At 50.0% G+C, this 17,262-nt stretch overlaps 1 protein-coding gene across 8 annotated transcripts in view; it reads left to right on the forward strand.

The window, feature by feature from the left end:
* The window catches only part of PC (pyruvate carboxylase), a 444,838-nt gene that overhangs the window by 18,451 nt on the left and 409,125 nt on the right, over positions 1-17,262 (forward strand). For all 8 annotated transcript variants that reach the window (XM_077324995.1, XM_077325044.1, XM_077325023.1 and 5 more), the window contains exon 2: positions 4,881-4,997. The gene's annotated coding sequence lies outside the window, so the exon portion shown is untranslated. The remainder of the gene's footprint in view (positions 1-4,880; positions 4,998-17,262) is intronic.

The following is a 17,262-nucleotide window of genomic DNA, read 5'->3' on the forward strand; positions in this document are numbered from 1 at the left end:
CCCTTAGATACAGCCCCCCTCTCAACCTCCTCTTTTCCATGCTGAACATTCCCAAGTCCCTCAGCCTTTCCACGCAGGGCTGAATAGGTCAGTTTTGTATAGTTTGCAGAAGGCTAGGTGAAGCTGCTAGGGATGCCCAGACTTTTGCTCTCCAGATGTCCACGGACTACAATTCCCATGAGCCTCTGGGCTCATGGGAATTGTAGTCCCTGGACATCTGGAGAGCCACGGTATATATACCACTGCCTTACACTGCATCTGACCCTTGGTCCGTCAAGATTGACCTGCTCTACTCTGACTTCTGCTCTTTCCCATCATCCGCTTTCTGAACTTTTTAACTGTAGATGCCGGGGATTGCATGTAGGCTGAGCATTCCCAGGAAAGCAGAGCCCTGGCTGTCTGGCCTTCCACTCCCTCAGTATGCCTGGCACGGCTTTGTCTGGCGGGACCCACACGGCTCTGCCTGCGCCTGTCAAAGCATCTCATCCGGGAGAAGAAAGGATCTCGAGGCTCCCGGAAGAGGCAGGAGGTGATGCGGAGGCTGATCCCGCTCCTCAGTCGTGTCACGGCTGCTCCCGGCTCGGAAATCTCCTCGGCTGGGAGGACGGCGGGTCTTCTCCGGCAGGGGCTGACCTCCTCTGGCTCGGTGCTGGGACGGCCGTGCCTCGTAATCCATCCTGCGCTTGCAGAGGGAGAGAACAAAGAAAGCGGCTGAGGTGGCAGAGCTCGGAAACCGGCCTGCTCGCTGTCCCGGACAGATGGCGGGGGGGGGAAAGCAACACTCCCGGAGCTGGTGTGGTGAAGATTTAAAAAAATAAGATCCTGGTGCTGAGAGATTCTGAGTTCTTCTTGGCTCAGGGATGGTGATCTGATTTCAGGCTACCTCCATGTTTTGTGGAGGACTTTGCCAGATGCCCCTCAGAGTGTATCTCCCCCCCTCATTGTAATAATGCTCCTTTCTGAGAGCCAGTGTGGTGTTGTGGTTAAGAGCAGGGGCCTGTGATCTGGAGAAACAGGTTTGATTTCCCATTCTGCCTCCATGGACAGCCAGCTGGGTGACCTTGAGCCAGTCATGTTCTCTTAGCTCTCTCAGCCTCGCCTCCCTCACAGGGTGTCTGTTGTGGGGAGGGGAAGGGAAGGCCATTGTAAGCCGCTTTGAGATTCGTTTGGGTAATGAAAAACAGGGTATAAAAAAATCCCCCAGCTCTTCTTCTTCATGCCCACAGCCTCCTAGAAGAGGGAGCAGAGTGCGTGGTGTGGTGGTTAAGAGCAGCAGCCTCTAACTTCGAGAGCTGGGTTCGATTCCCCGCTCCTCTACATGCAGCCAGCTGAGCCAGTCACAGTCCTGTTAGAGCTGTTCTCACAGAGCATTCTGCCAGAGCTCTCAGAGCCTCATCTGCATCCCAGGGTGTCTGTTGTGGGAGAGGATGAGAAGGCGATTGGAAGCCGCTTTGAGATTCCTTCCGGTAGTGAAAAAGGGGCATAAAAACGAACTCTTTTTCTTTCTACACTCCTTTAAGAACACCATAAGAGGCCTATGGATCAGGCCAGTGGTCCGTCTAGTCCAGCACAGAGGCTAAGGCCTTGGCCATATATTGCCTCCTGGCACAAGGATTCAAAGGTTGGCTACCTCTGAATGTGGAGGCTCTCTTTAGTCCCCATAGCTAGTAGCCACTTTTGAAGCTCCTGTGCCGGGAGCTGTCACTATATCCTCTTGCAGCAGATTCCACATTTTAATCACTCCCTGTGTAAAGAGGTATGTCCTGAACCTACTGCCCTTCCTGCTTCGTTGGAGCCCCTTGTTAGCGCCATCAAGGCTGAAAAAGGTGCAGGAGAGTCCCCCCTCCACTCCTGACACGAAATGGAAGTCTGTCCACAAGGCTCCCATGACTCCAGAGGGACTTCCTATTCCTGTGTCTTGTTGCTGGCTGGGCCCATGGCATATTCTGTGGGAGGCATCTGCCAGGACCCCCAACCTGCCTTGAACGCCCTTCCCTTTGCAACCTTCTGCTTACCTGGCCTGCGTAGAGGGCAGGGGAGGATATGTGCTTGCTGGAGGTTGCGGCTGGGGAAATGGCATGCCGTTGGCTGTGGGAGGGGTTGTGAAGAGGCAGGAAGGGGAAGGATGCACAGGCAGGTGGGGGGGGGTACCTGGGTGGGCAGGAAGTGCAGTGTGAGTGGATATCCTGATGATGGGCAGGGGGGAGAGGAGACACACTTTGCCTATCAGAACCTGGGTCTGGCCCTCAGCTAGGCCGTGGGCAATATTCCTTCTCATGTTTCCCCCCTACTGAGCAGACGGTTGTTATGAAAGCTGTAGCCTGTTCCTGGGCATCTTGGCCCAGAAGTACGTCTTTTTTCCCACGGGAATCTGTTGTAGGTAAGAGTGCCTGGAACTGCAGCTTGAATTCTGAGGAGAGAAGGCACAGAGCTCCTCTCTGGTCTTGTTTGGTGACCAGACCAGCAACAACCAATGGGTGGTGTACGACAGGAAGTGACAGTAATATAAATTAGTTAAAACATGAGAGCCCTTTAAAATCACACTTCGGGAGCAATCAGTATTCAATAGTAGCATTCTTGCAATCATTCCCAGTGTAATGTCCGTTTTGTGATGTTCTCTGGGTGGTGGTGGGGGGTGTTTCCATTGCGGGGGCGTTTGATGCTGCTTTGCCCCATCTTGCACAAGGGGCTGCGTTTTGCCTTTTTCACATGTCTCACAACGATTTCTTGGAGCCTGAAATACACTGTCTTAACGAGAGAGGGTAGTTTGGTTTTAGAAGATATCTATATGCTTTGCTTGGCCTTTCTTACAATCTCTGGCCTAAAAAACAAATATAATTGATTAGAGCTGTCCACACAAACACGGGAATCCATCTGCCTTCCACTGAATCAGGCCACGGCGCATGCAAACTGGTATTGTCTGTTCACACTGGCCGGGGCTGGCAGAGGCCTTTCACATCATGTCCCACCTGGTCCTTTGGACTAAAGATGTCACAGATTGATCCTGGGACCTTTTGCATGTGAAGCAGAAGCTCTAGCACCGAGTCACACCCCCTGTAAGGTGGAAGCTTTCCAATGGTTATAAAACCGGGTGTGTGGGTGGCCTGCCTCTATCCCTGCCAAAATTGCCTGGAACTGTCAGAACATCTAATGCTTCCTTCTGCCGAAACAGACCTCTGCTCCACCTATCGCTTTATTCTCCCTTTCGGCTCCTGATTTTTTTCTTCTCGCACGTCTATCTTGCCTCTCGTCCATGGAGTCTCCAAGCGGCTTACAATCGCCTTTCCCTTCCTCTCCCCACAACAGATGCCCTGGGAGGCAGGTGGGGCTGAGAGAACTGTGACTGGCCCAAGGTCACCCAACTGGCCACATGTGGAGGAAGAGAGGGGAATTGAACCTGGTCTTCCAGTTGAGAGGCCACTGCTGGGTTGGAGCTATATGTTGTTGCTGTTGTTATTTCGGTTTGTATACTGCCACATTTCCTAGGAACGCGTGGTGGTTCACAGAATAAAATGTTAAAATACAATAAAGGTAAAGGTATCCTCTGTGCAAGCACCGGGTCATGTCTGACCCTTGGGGTGATGCCCTCTAGCGTTTTCTTGGCAGACTCAATACGGGGTGGTTTGCCAGTGCCTTCCCCAGTCATTACCGTTTACCCCCCAGCAAACTGGGTACTCATTTTACCGACCTGGGAAGGATGGAAGGCTGAGTCAACCTTGAGCCGGCTGCTGGGATTGAACTCCCAGCCTCATAGGCAGACAGCTTCAGACAGCATTTCTGCTGCCTTACCACCCTGTGCCACAAGAGGCTCTTTAATAAAACCCCCATAAAACCCCAATTTACAATAGACAAGCAAGTGGTCAAAAACGTATTTCAGTGATCTATCCCCTCCTGCCTCGTTCAGACGGAGGCCGTGTCTTCTTCCACTAGGAGTGAGTGGGTGCAGATCTAATAGAGTTTGATGGACTTTGGGAAGGGGTCCTTGTTGGAAACACCGGGAGACTGCCCTGGCCTCAACCAATACTTCTCCCCATATCTTTGCCACGGCTTTCAGGTTGCACTGAGGGCAGCGCAGGGATCCGAAGGGCTGTGGCCTGTTCCATTGCCTGAGATCTTTTAATCAGGGACTGAACTTAGGGCCTTGCACATGCATAGCAAGGACCCTGCCCCTTACTTAAGTCTTTGCTCTTGTTATTGGACGAGGCCATTTTAACAACTAGGTTCCTGCTGCTCTTTGGAGACCTCTGTCTCTGGTCTTTGCCAGTTTTGCCTGACGGTTTCATTGCAAAGTCCAGGAGAAGGCTCTTACTAAATGCTTCAGGGGAGCTGCTGCATGCGGATATTCTACTCAAGTGTCTCCTATCGCCCTATGCCCCCCACAGGGCCTTACGCTCTGCAGGGGTTAACCTATTGGTCATTCCCGGTCCCAAGGAAGCTCACCTGGCCTCGACCAGGGCCAGGGCCTTTTTGGTCCTGGCTCCCATCTGGTGGAATGAGCTCCCGGAAGAGCTGCGGGCCTTGCGGGAATTGTCAACATTCTGCAGGGCCTGCAAGACGGAGCTCTTCCGCCAGGCTTTTGGTTGAGACCGGGCAGCAAGAAAATCTATCCCCCCTCCCAAATGTGACGGTTGCCCCCTCCCTTTCCCTTCATAGTGGGTGTGGAATTGGGTTAGTTATATTGAATTTTGCCGCCATTCTTGTCTTAACTTTTGTATTAATTGTATTATATTTTTTTGTGCTTTTATTGTTTTAGGGGATTGGTTTTTATGTGACCTGCCTCGAGCCTCCGGGGGGGAGGCGGGATATAAATAATAATAATAATAATAATAATAATAATAATAAATTTGCTGTGTGTAACTTGCCTCTCTTTGTCTCTGTAGGATACAGCCTTGGCTCCTTTGGGACTGTAACGTCGGCGCCAGAGTGAGGTGGGCTACAGGAATCAAACCATCAAGACCAGATGTTCTAGTGGAGGGGGACGCAGATAAGCCTTCAAGGTAGGCCTCCTGATCCGCTAAGACTAATGAATTGATGTGGGTACCGTGTTGTGCTTTGAACCTTGTTCAGCCTGCCTGGAGCTTGACTGGGGGTTCCACATCCTGATGCCCGTGTTAAGCGCCGTTAAGCAACCCTGTGAATTAACTTCCTCCCAAATGTCCTGTCGCTAACAGCCTTGCCCAGATTTTGCATACGGAGGGCCGTGGCTTCCTTTATCGAGTAAATTCTAATACCGGTTTCCTTTCGGCCATCGGAAGGCCTAGAAGCTGAAGGAAGTCACTTTCTCCGTGAAGTTCAAAGGCTGCTCAAGGACAAATAGCATTGGGGTTATTGCTTTTAAAAATACGAGCGCCGTGATGGAGCTTATGCTGACAGGGATTCAACTCTTGTGTGTGTTTGGAATTTGCAATGCGCTCTCCGCAGACTTGCCTTATGTTTGGAAATGTTACCTGGTTCAGAATGCCTGGTTAACTGGGAATTGCTCTTCTGCCCCTATCTCTCCAGTGTGTAGAAATGCAGGGCCTGCAAGACGGAGATCTTCCGCCAGGTTTTTGGTTGAGGCCGGGTCCGATATTCCAATTTTCATAATTACCTCGATGTATGGCAGTTGGAAACATGTTTAGAGACGAGCAGGGGGCTGTGTATTTTTATTTCTTGATTTATGGTTATCTAAAGGTATTTTATTGAATGTTGTGAGCCGCCACAAGCTAGTTGCCTAGGAGTGGCATCATTGTGAGTAAGGGAATGAATGAATGCATTCTCAACCAGGGTTTCCTGATGGGGTTTATGGGGTGAAATGACCAGATATGGTCATGCTGATTTGCCCCCCTCCCCCATGGCCAATGAAGGGCCTGGAGGGGCTGGGGAGGTGAAGGCTCCCAGGTGGGTGAGCCAGTTTGGTGTAGTGGTTAGGAGTGTAGATTTCTAATCTGGCCTTTCAGGTTTGATTCTGCACTCCCCCACATGCAGCCAGCTAGGTGACCTTGGGCTCACCACGGCACTGATAAAACTGTTCTGACTGAGCAGTGATATCAGGGCTCTCTCAGCCTCCCCTCCCTCACAGGGTGTCTGTTGTGGGGAGAGGAAAGGGAAGGCGATTGTAAGCAGCTTTGAGCGTCCTTCGGGTAGATAAAAGCGGCATAAAAGAACCAACTCTTCTTCTTCTGTGTACACAGCTCTGTTTCCCAACCATATTCTGCACGATTGCTCCACTTACGGGGTTTCTCGAAACTTGAAGAACATTTCAGGGGTTTCTCGACAGTAAAAAAAAGTTGCGAAAGACTGGATTAAAGTGTCCGGTTTGGACCAGGAAGTCCTGGTTTCAAATCCCCACTCACAGGCTGATTCTGTCTCGACTGCCACTGTGTCACAACGGTTGTTGTGAAAGTAGAATGATAGGAATGGGCTGCGTGTGTTTTGCCCTGGTCTCCGTGGAGGAAGGGCGCCATAAAAATGGGATGGGTGAAAACAATCCACAGGAAAGCCGCCTAGAAGAACTTGGTTATTATACCCTGCTCTTCACTATCTGAAGGAGCCTCAAAGTGGTTTATGATCGGCTTCCCTTTCCTCTCCCCACAGCAGTCATCCTGCAAGGTGCATGGGGCCAAGAAAGGTCTAAGAGAACTGAGACTAGCCCAAGGTCACCCAGCTGGCTGCCTGGGGAGGAGTGGGAGGTTCAACCCAGTTCTCCAGGTTAGAGGCTGCCGCTCTTAACCGTGCTGAGGCAGTGCCCTTGTTTGCCTCTCCTCAGTGGCTGACTACCACAGTCCTTCTCTGGGGCTTTCATCCAGTGGCAACCAGGGTTGGCCTGAAGTTGCAAATTTGTTTCAAAAATGCAATTAAAGCTGAAATCCAGGAGCTGTTTAAAAAGCCACTGTGTCCTGCTTGGAGACATTTGCAACTTTCATAGCTGGCCGGTGGGAGAAACTTACCTTTAAAGTCATCCGCAGTCAGGGCCTGGCATACCTGAGGGACCACCTCTGCCTATGTCCCCCATAGAGTGCTTCTAGCTGCTGCAGGGCTGGGGAAGGGGGAGCATCCTTTCTTCCTATCCTTGCTAACATCTGGCCTGATGAACTGGGAAGTTTGCATAGTGTTATGGGACAGTGGATAGGTCCTAATAAAAAGTACTGCATGGATGATGTTCTTGCTAAGGCGTGACCCACCCGGAAATAGGTCTAGGTCAGCTGCTGCCCACTCAATGGTTCTCTTAGGCTATGGTCCTGCATGAGGCAGGATTTATTTGTTTATTTAATTTATATACCGCCCTCCCAGCAAGCTGGCTCAGGGCATTGTACAACATCCAGTAAAACAATGGTATAATTTTAAAAAATTAACAACACATTAAAGCCGTCTGTAACTGACAGCAACACCAATTTGCTATTCTTTCTAGTGCCGTCCCAATGAATAGGCCTATCGTCAGATTAAGATATTCACATGGGGGTGTTTTTCTGAAAGGGGGGTCTGTTAGATGTCATGGGACCTCTGGCCCCTGCGGGAATGCCAAGGCTCAAATTTCCCTGGGGAGCTCATTCCGCAAATAGGGCACAGGACTGAGAATGTCCTTGCCCTGCTTGGGGCTGGACGTGATTCCTTCCTTGGGGCCAGGGACTCCCAACAGGTTGGTATTTGCAGAGCAAAGCACTCTGCAGGGGACATAGGATGAGGTGGTCCCTCAGGTATGCCAGGCCCTGATTGCGGATGACTTTGTCTGTCTGTCTACCTACCTATCTACCTGCCTGCCTGCCTACCTACCTACCTACACATTTCTATCCCGCCACTCCCACACGGGCTCGCGGCGGCTCACAATATAAAACCCCAATACATAAAATCCCAGTGCCTAAAACCCCCAGTAAAAGCTCATAAAACCAGCAGTTAATCAACACACAAAACAATCCAAGCACGGCGGTAAAAAAAGGGGAAAGGATCTCCTTCCTACCAACACGGGATGGATGGGGGCTGATGACCTCAGTCTGCCTAGTGGCCCCGCAAGATTTCGAAAAACGGTAAGGTATCAGTATATTAAAGGTATTAGTATATTAAACGTGATCCAGAATTCAACTGGAAGCCAGTGCATTTGTTTGTTTTTGATATGTTGTCACACCCTGGCACCTCTTCTTTGTTCATCGGGGCACCGAGTTGAAGCTGTTTTGTTGGGAGGCTTCTAAAACCTTGTTGCTCAAGGGGCTTGCCACAACTTGCATTTCTTAGCTGTGTGTTTAGTTCTGCTTTATGTTGAGAGATCCTGGAGGGTTTTTGTTGTTGTTGTTGTTCTGGGCCTAGAACAAAGCTTGCTGGGGGAGTAGCTGCAGATTTCCTGCATTGTGCAGCGGGTATGACTAGATGACCCATTGGGGTCCCTTCCCGATCGGTGTTTTTTGGGTTACACTACTGTGTATCAAGAGGTTCTTAAAAAAATTGCGTTGCATATATGTATTAGCGGCCTTGCCTAGACTACAGTTGTAAAGTAGGGCAGGACTGTTGTAACGCAAAGCAGACTAAGGAGGGATTGTATCCTGGAGCTTGAAAGAGCAGGTTTGAAGAGTGCAATGAATACTAGTTTGGAGAGGTACCAGATTGCCACAAGGCACTCTGACCCCGGGGCTCTAGGGTGTCAGGCAGCCGTTAGGCCAGGGGTAGTCAACCTGCGGTCCTCCAGATGTCCATGGACTACAATTCCCATGAGCCCCTGCCAGCAAACGCTGGCAGGGGCTCATGGGAATTGTAGTCCATGTACATCTGGAGGACCGCTGGTTGACTACCCCTGTGTTAGGCAACTTCCTTTGACAGTCCCACTTCGAGACAATTCAATCGCTCTGTCCAGACCCCATGTGGGCAGTGGCAGAGTGGCTCCATAAATCTAAGTGAACACAGATCCTGGAGGTCGGCTGACTCCTTGCCAATTGGGACAGGAAAGAACGTGCATGCTAAAATGAGTACATGGTACTGGCATGGTGTCTCCTTCCCAGAAATGGCGCTTCCCGTGAAGGGAGGGAAGAAGAAATTGGGGAATGAAAAGAAGGCAACCCCACGGGGAGGAAGAAGGGGGAGTAAAAAGAAGAAAATGCCTGATGTGGGAATGGAACCACGAGCGGGGTTGCCTTACAGGGCTTTCTTATCTTCCAGAGGGTGTGATCCATTTGACTGAGAATAGCCAGTAGCAAGCTCTGCTTTACAGTGGCTTTGCCCACTTTCTGAAAAGCTCTAGGGGTGGTAGGTGCCAGGGTGCCCCTGGGCATCATGTTGGGAAAAATTGGTTACAAGAAACTGTATTCTTCTCATCAAAATGCAAGACAGCCTTCAGAAAAGTGATCCTCCTTGCCCCCTTCCGAACCCCGAAGTGCTACAGTCCGTGCTGTTGTCAGGCCTCTACCACTTCCTTTTGCTGCATATGCAGAGGTGGCTGGGATGGGGGGTAGTTCCGAGCATGAAGAAAAGAGCTGCTTGCTGTAGTTCTGACGGCCAAATGTCCTTTCTGCCACTCGGTGCTCTTGCTAAGTGTTCCAGCCCTTTGGTAAACCAATTAATTTTTCAAGCACCTGGGGGAACGGGTGCCCTCCTGACGGTGTCGTTCCCCCCCCCTCCGGTAGGACGCTGTGTGGTTCATTCATGTTTTCTGTCTTTGTGCCGCTCTGTTATCGTTCCCCCTGCAGATTACAAAGCTGACTCTTGAATATTAGATGGAGGTTGCTGGTGTTCAAGTTTGTACAAGATAAGGGACTTGCTTTGATAAGCCGGTGGGTGCCCTCTTGCACAGCGTGAGACGTCTCCCCTGGCGATGCCTGTTCTGTCACCTTCATTGGTTCTGTGCGGTCTGGGTTTGATGGGGGTCAGTGGGAGCCTTATTTATTTATTTTTAAAAATTGTATCCCGCCACTCTTGACAAATGTCGCCTTGAGGTGGCCAGGGCTTACCCCTCTGGAAGCGTGCTGCTGGTGGAGAGGGCTGGAGCCTCTCGGAGGCAACTTTGGGGGAAGACCGCTGCCTCGGTCCCCTGTAGTTGGACCTCCAAAGGAAATAGTTGGCCAGTGTGTGAGACAGGATGCTGAATAGGGATGCCAGCGGCTTATCTGCTGACAATAGAGATCAGATTCCCTAGAGCAGCCCTTCTCATCCTGTTTACCCTTGAGAAACCCTGGAAGTGATGTCAGCAGGCCACACCTCCCTGCCCCAGAAGTCATTTTTATGACTAGGGCTCCTCCTCTTTCCATGCCCTCCAGGCCCATTATTGGCCATTTTGGGAGGATGGGGGCGGGTTGACATAACCATAATATGGTCATGTTACTGATTACCTGTTTAATTAATTTAAAACAATTAAAATAATTTAAAATTCAAGGGTTTCATTAAATCCTGGGGTCTCTTGACAGCCCTGGTTTTCCCAAGTGGGTGGGAGTTAATTAATTTTGGATACATTTTAAAATGTGTTGAATACTTCTCGAGTGATATGACTATATATGGACATGTTAACCCCTCCCCAAAGGCCAATGATGGGCCTGGAGGAGGTGGGAAGGGGAGGGGCCCTGGGTGGGCGTGTCCACAGCTATGTTTCCCAACCATAATCTGTACGATTGGGCCACTTCTGGGGTTTCTTGAAACCTGAAGAATATTGCAGGGGTTCTTAACAGTACAAAAGTTGAGGACAGCTGTTCTGTGGCATTGTACCCCATGGAAGTCCCTGTCCTCTCCGCGTTCCACTCCCAAATCTCCCAAGAGATTCCCAACCTGGAGCTAACAAGGAAGAGGTGTTGTGGTGAATAGAGCATAAATGGACTGGGGTGTGGCTCAGAGGGAGAACATCTGCTTGAGGTGCAGAAGGTTCCAGGTTCAATCCCAGTGTCTCCAGTTAGGTGATGGGAAAGACCAGACGACACAGACCCTGATGAACCAGAGCTCTGAGTCAGTATAAGCAAGGTTGCCAGCTCTGGGTTGGGAGATTCCTGGAGATTTGGGGGGTCGAGCCTAGGGAGGGCAGGGTTTGGGGAAGGGAGGGGCCTTAGCAGAATAAAGTGCCGTAAAACCCACTTTCTAAATTAGCCATTTTCGTCAGGGAACTGACCTCTGTGGTCTGGAGCCCAGTTGTAATTCTGGATTTCCAGCCACCACTTGAGTCCAATTCATGTGCTCTTTATTATTGTAGCTTAAATGGCTAACAAAAGGGCCACACCAGCAGTTCTTAACCTCTCCTCCACGGCCTCCGCCAAGCATATAACGTTATCGTGGAATGCCTCCCAAGCCACAAGTAAAACGTTTTAGGACATAAAAAACAGCCCTCCCAAATGAGGCAACTTTATAGAGATGCATTTTTATGCATGCAAGGCTCAAATCTCAGGCATGCATTCAGGGAGACCCTGGTGCCTGATAGCTTCAGATTAGCCCTGGAGTCTTCCGTTCCTTAATTGGTCTGTGGTGAAGGGTCCCGGGGAGAAATCTGAGACTTTATTCTGTTGGGCAGTCCAAATAAGCTCTCCTTGAGGGGTGTTCAGAAATCACAGCACGTAGGGGGAAAGAGTGGCCAGAAACCCCAGATGGCCCCCAAATTTTCCCAATCATGGATGTCCTTTCTTGGTCATCAATTTCAGGTGGTAATCGGCCCAAGCACCATAGAGAGAAATCAAAATAGGGCTGGGTCATGCAGATCTGTTCAGCATGCAGATCTTTCTTGGTGTGTGAGAATTCTTTATAGTCTTGGTCGATTTATGGTGTACAGTCAAGAGTCAGCCTGGTGCAGTGGTTAAGTGTGGCGGCCTCTAATCTGGAAAACCGGGTTTGATTGGGTTCTTCTCAGCTTGGTATAGTGGCCGAGAGCCAGCTTGGTTAAGAGTGGTGGCCTCTAATCTGGAGAACGGGGTTTGATTCCCCACTCTTCCATCCAGAGCCAGCTGGGTGACCCTGGGCCAGTCACAGTTCTCTCAGAGCCCTCTCAGCCTCCCCTACCTACAGGGTGACTTTGTGGGGAGGCAATTGTAAGTCACTTTGAAACTCCTTTTGGTCGTAAAGAGTGGGGTACAAAAAACTAGCGCAAAACAAAACCAAAACCAGCCACCCCTTAGGGCAGCCTTTTTCAACCCTCTTACCATTGGGAAACCTCAGAAGTAGTGCAATTATGCAGAATATGGTTGGGAAGCATAGCTGTGGACACGCCCACCTGGGTTCCCTCCCCTCCCCACCCCCCTCCAGACTCATCAACATTTTGGGAGGGGTCTACATGACCATATATAGTCATATCACCCGATAAATGATTAACAGATCAAAATATATATAATTAACTCCCACCCATCCAGGAAACTCTTCCAGGGCTATCAAGAAGCCCCAGAGTTTCACGAAACCCTGGTTGAGGAAGCCTGTCTTAGGAATTCCAAGGCAGGAGACGAACAGAGGTGGTTTGCCATGGCCTGCCTCTGCGTAGCAATTTTGGTATTTCTTGGAGGTCTCCCATCCAAGTACTAATCAGAGGCTTCTGAAATGTGGCCAGATCGGGCTAATGGTTAAACACTGATCAGGTGATATGACCATATATGGCCCTGTCGACCCACCCACTCCTCCCAGAATGGCCACTGATGGGCCTGGAGGGGTGAAAAGGGGAGGGGCCCTGGGTGGGTGTGTCCACAATGATGCTTCCCAACCATATTCTGCGCAGTCGTGCCCCTTCTGGGGTTTCTCGAAGCCTGAAGAATCTTTCCGGGGTTTCTCAAAATTAAAAGAGCTGAGACAGGCTGTCCTAACAAGAACAGTGGGATAAAAATATCAGAGATTTAAAAAATATATATATTTATATTTAGCGCGTTTTGCTGTTGAACAGGTCGGTGCCAGGTGCGTCCTCCCCAGCCGATAACTTAACTGATCTTCGCTCGGTTAATGTGGGAATACCTGCTTTGCAAGCGTGAAAGAATGTCGCTTGCGGGGCTTTGATTTCAATCTTCAGATCCATTCCGGAACGTTAACAGGGAAGTCTTTGTAAATTGGTGTGTGGGGGGGATTTGCTAACGAGCGAGGAGTTAAGTATCGCGGAGCAGAGAGGAGGCTGCTGGGGGGGGGACGGGGACAGGTGGATATGCCAAGTTACAGCCGAGGGAACCCTTTAATAATCCCCGAGCTTGGAGGAGGAAGGCCTTGATTTGCTGAGACACTTGGAAATCCGAACTGCCAGTTGGCGCCTGCCTCCCCACGGCTCAAAGTTTTCGGATTCCCCTCGCCTTCTGAGTGGCACGAATCCCATTTTTGTGTCTGTCTGAGTCTGCAGATTTTCTCTAGCTCGTGGATGGGCCCTACCGATCAGCGTCAGTCTAGGGCTGGCACGCTCTCCGTCTCTCCCCTCCTGATTCCAGCTCAGCTGTCTTGCTCTGCAATTTCTCCAGCGTTGCCATGCGGAACGTGTCTTCTCATGCCAAGCAGGATAAAAGTTGCAAATGGGCCTAATCGCCTTCCTTCGTGGCAGCTTTGTCCTTTCCGTCGGTCTGTTGTCCTCCGTGCCCCATGTCATATTTCCCCAAGGATTTGTTGGAGCATTGCTTTGTTTCCGGCTGTAAAATGCTGTGAAATTGACTGACGGGTAGGCCTCTGCCTTTCAGTCTGCGTGGCTATATGAAGCTGCCTTCTGGTGCATCGGAGCATGGGTCCATTTTGGTCCGTAGTGTCTGCTGTGACTGGCACTCATTCTCCGGCGGAGAGGTAGTCAAACTGCGGCCCTCCAGATGTCCATGGACTACAATTCCCATGGGCCCCTGCCAGCAAATGCATTTTGACTACCCCTGCTCCAGGGCTTGAGCAGGGAAAGGGTTGGCATAGCTTGTAACATGGAGCTGGGGGGATCGCTACTTGCCCCACTCTAGTGGTGGCGGTGCCCTCCCCAAGAGGGGCGGGGGATAAATGGAAAAATTAGTTAATTAACTAATTTAAAAGTCAGGGCAAGAAGAGCCAAGTACTGACACAACCCCTCCTGCCCACGCACTGACAGTGAGGCCTACCCAGAGCAGAGTAAAGTGGTACCATCATCTTGTGTGAACTGAACATGATACTTCTTTTGATACAGCCCAAAACCCCATTTGCCTTTTTATCCACTGAGTCACACTGCTGACTCATGTTCGGTGTATGGTCTACTAAAACCCCTAGATCCTTTTCTCACATAATACTGCGAAGATAAGATTCCCACATCCTATAATGATGCATTTGATTTTTCCTACCTAAAGGCAGAACTTTATATTTATCATTAAAGGTAAAGGTATCCCCTGTGCAAGCACCGGGTCATGTCTGACCCTTGCGGTGACGTCCACCAGCGTTTTCATGGCAGACTCAATACGGGGTGGTTTGCCAGTGCCTTCCCCAGTCATTACCGTTTACCCCCCAGCTAGCTGGGTACTCATTTTACCGACCTCGGAAGGATGGAAGGCTGAGTCAACCTTGAGCCGGCTGCTGGGATTGAACTCCCAGCCTCATGGGCAGAGCTTTCAGACTGCATGTCTGCTGCCTTACCACTCTGCACCACAAGAGGCTCATATTTATCATTATTGACATTCATTTTAGCCCAGTTTTCCAGCCTATCAAGATCATCCTGTATCCCGATTCTGTCTTCTGTGGCATTTGCTACCCCGCCCCCCAGTTCAGTATCATCAGCAAATTTAATACGCACCCCCTCTATTCCTTCATCCAGATCATTTATGAATATGTTGAACAACACAGGGCCCAGGACAGATCCCTGAGGGACTCCACTTGTCACTCTCCAAGATAAACCATTAACCAGCACCCAACCAGATCTGTCAACTACTTATTGATCCACCTAACAATAATATGATCAATACCACATCTTACCAACTTGCCAACAAGAATATCATGTGGAACCTGATCAAAAGCTTTCCTAGACTATGTCAACCGCATCCCCCTGATCCAGCAAGTTAGTAACTGTCTCAAAAAAAAGAGACAAGTTTAGTCTGACATGAGTGTAATCACAGCCATCTGCTCTCCCTACTATTTATATTGTTATTGCTATTTTGTAAAGGCCTATGACAATATTCTAATAAATGTACTCACAATGCTGTTGACCCATCCTTTGGTCCTTTCAAGCTTCTTCCTGCTGAGTCAGGCCCATTGGCCTCACTCATTGTCTGCTCTGATGGGCAGCTGCTCAAAACCCACATGCCTCTGCACACAAAAGCTACCCCAACAACAAAAGCTAGCTTTCAAGAGGCCACTAGACATGTTGATCTGAAGTAGGATTGCTAGATTGGAGTCTGGAATGAATGTTAGAAACTGACAAGGTTTTGGGTTATGATCTAGGGATGCTAGACCCAGATGGGCCCTGGGGATCCCCCCGTGTCCCAGCTCATCTCCAGGCGACAGAAATCAGTTCCCTGGAGAAAATGGCAGCTTCGGAGGGTGGACTCCACAGTGTTACATTCCATTGAGGAATTCCCTCCCCGCCCCAAATCTCGCCCCCTCTTAACTCCATCCTCAAAGTCTCTAGGGGCATTTCCCAACTCAACCTACAAATATCTGACCAAGGGAGCTTTGACTCTCACCAGCTCACACCCTGAACATTTTGTTGGTCTCTGAGGTGGTGTTGGATTCCAATCCAGCTGCACCACAGGGCCTGGCCTTTGCAATCATTGTAGGGCCTGGCCTTTGCAATCATTTAGTTCCGCTCCCTAAACAATACCAGCCCTTATCAAAACCGGTTTTCAGTCGCCTCCTGGCCTGCATGGCATTTCAGTATATATTTTAAAAATAAGATGGATGAATGTCACTCTTGTGTTGCCTGCAGTCCTATTCTGTCCTGCCAGCAAGCCACTAGCCAAGAAACTCTCCACCAGCTACTTTGAATTAGCGGGGACATGTAGCCCCATTTCCCTTCTCTTGTTCCCCTGATTGGAGTAGAGGCCTCCCGGCCTCTTTTGAATGGCTGCCTCGCTCTGTTTTGCTTCCCAGGCGCTCTTCCCTCCCCTCCCTGGCTCCTGCTTTTATTCTTCGTGGCCCTTCCTTAGCGGCTCTTGATTTGTTTAATCCGCTTCGGCATGCCAGCGGCCCTGCGGTGTTTACCATCCCCTGCTTTCTCCTTCTCTCCCCTGCCCCCCCCTCCCTCCCCTGGATCCCCCCACCCTCCCAGCATTTGGGGTTTGAATGGGCACGGCGGGGACTGTGCTTGGCAGGTCTGAATGTTCTTCTCTCAGAGCCTCGGAGATGTTTCCTTAAGGGAAAAAAAAACAGTTCTTTGTTAGCAATAATGGATCCGGCTTTGTGCTCTAGGTTTTAAGCGCTTGCCCTCTGCTGTGAGAAACGCTTTCTAGCACTGGAAGGCAAAGAAAATGCTTTTGCCTCAGTTTGGCTTCCGCACATACCTACAATTAGAACCTGGTTCGAGTGGTGCTCTTACTAAAAAGCAGCCTGTCTCTCGGTCGGTAGCGTATTCTATTCCTACACCGGGCGCTGCATGGTCTAAGGTTGCACTGCACCTGGGCAGCATTTTTACTTAGCTTCCTGGAACTATAGCCTTCCAAAAGAAACGAGAAGTTTCTAGCCCTCAGTGTATGCTTTTGAAAGCCTGTGAGGGTGTCTATTGGTATTTACTAACCATAGAACCTACGTATTCAGGGGCAGTATACCTCAGTTCCAGTTGCTGTTGGGCAAACAGCAGAGGACGACTACTTGCTGGTCTCCCGGTTGAAGTGAGCTGGTTCTTTATGGTACCAGTCTAACCCTGCAAGCCTCTTACATTTTTATGAGAAGGAGAGCTGCTTTTTTTTTTTTTTTGGTACCCTGATTTTTACTTCCCAAAGGAGTCTCAGAGTGGTTTACAATTTCTTTCTCTTCCTCTCCCCACAAGAGACACCCCTGTGTGGTTGGTGAGGCTGAGAGAACTCTGGTAGAACTGTGACTGGCCCAAAGTTACCCAAATGACAAAATGGCAGCCACAGAAACCAGCCAGTAACATAATGGCAGCCACAGAACTGAGGCAGCCACAAAAATGAGGTAGCTGCAAAATGGTAAAGACAAAAAAGGAGGGAGGCCCAAAATGGCGGCCACAGAAACGAGGCAGCCGCAAAAATGTGGTAGCTGCAAAATGGCGAACACAAAAAGGAGGGAGGCCCAAAATGGCAGACAGAGAACTGAGGTAGCCACAAAAATGAGGTAGCCGCAAAATGGTGAACACAAAAACGAAGCAGGCACGAAATGGCAGCCACGAAAAAGAGCCAACCACAAAATGGAAGCATGAAAATGATCCAACCACAAAATGGTGGCTGCCCCAGCTGCCCTTCAGTCACGCAGTGAAGATCC

Source organism: Paroedura picta, chromosome 1, assembly GCF_049243985.1.
Source record: "Paroedura picta isolate Pp20150507F chromosome 1, Ppicta_v3.0, whole genome shotgun sequence".
NCBI classification, from domain to species: domain Eukaryota; kingdom Metazoa; phylum Chordata; class Lepidosauria; order Squamata; family Gekkonidae; genus Paroedura; species Paroedura picta.